The sequence below is a fragment of the Melitaea cinxia genome, chromosome 16, assembly GCF_905220565.1.
Source record: "Melitaea cinxia chromosome 16, ilMelCinx1.1, whole genome shotgun sequence".
Lineage (NCBI taxonomy): Eukaryota > Metazoa > Arthropoda > Insecta > Lepidoptera > Nymphalidae > Melitaea > Melitaea cinxia.
The window spans coordinates 9,403,469-9,404,350 of record NC_059409.1 but is presented as its reverse complement, the minus strand read 5'-3'; the positions used below and the strand labels follow the sequence as shown (position 1 = coordinate 9,404,350).

The window sequence follows — 882 nt, the reverse complement described above, 5'->3', positions numbered from 1 at the left end:
ACATCCAGTAGAAAGTTATTGCGGATTTTCGAGAGTTTCCCTCGATTTCTCTGGGATCCCATCATCAGATCCTAGTTTCGTTATCACGGTACCAAACTAGGGATATCTTCTTTCCAAAAAAAAAAAAGAATTATCAAAATCGGTACATCCAGTAGAAAGTTATGCGGTATAATACAACGTAGGTCGACGAAAAAAGCGTCAAGTAAAAACGCATTATTAGATATAACTCGAAAAGTAGTTGTTAGATCTCAAATAAATTTAAATGGGACCAATTGGCACATAAAACCTTTCGATTAAAACAAAATTTGTCGAAATCGGTCCACACGGGCAAAAGTTCTGATGTAACATACATAAAAAAAAAAAAAAAAAAAAAAAATACAGTCGAATTGAGAACCTCCTCCTTTTTTGGAAGTCGGTTAAAAAGACATTAAAAATAATTCCGGTACCTAAAAGGTTTCAGCTGCGACAATCTTCTGGTAGAACATAGTATGAAATCGTTGCTTGATTATTACTACGTAAGTAGGATAAAAATTAATAAATTATCATTGGATCTTTTTCAAAATAAAATATACAAAAAAAAAATAGCAGAGCGTGGTTTCGATCCACGGACCTCTGGGTTATGGGCCCAGCACGCTTCCACTGCGCCACTCTGCTGATAGAGTATTTAGTGAATATTGTCGCCTGATTTTATATATAATATCCTCACTTGAGATGAGATCTTTATCGTCAGTGTGAGAAAAATTAGGCCTTTTTGACTAACCCGTCTGCACAACTGCGCACTGCAGTGACCGCGTTTTCTGTTTCGGGGACTGTGAATTCGATTTTACCCCTAGCCTTTATGTGAAAAATATAATTGTCTTATAAAGTGGATATTAAATAAAA

General features: G+C 35.3%; 1 non-coding gene across 1 annotated transcript; it reads right to left on the bottom strand.

Annotated features, from left to right (window-relative positions):
• Window positions 1–582: 582 nt before the first annotated feature.
• Trnam-cau lies at window positions 583–654 on the bottom strand. The gene has a single exon. It is a non-coding gene; the product is annotated as a tRNA-Met (tRNA).
• Between the last annotated feature and the right edge of the window lie 228 nt (window positions 655–882).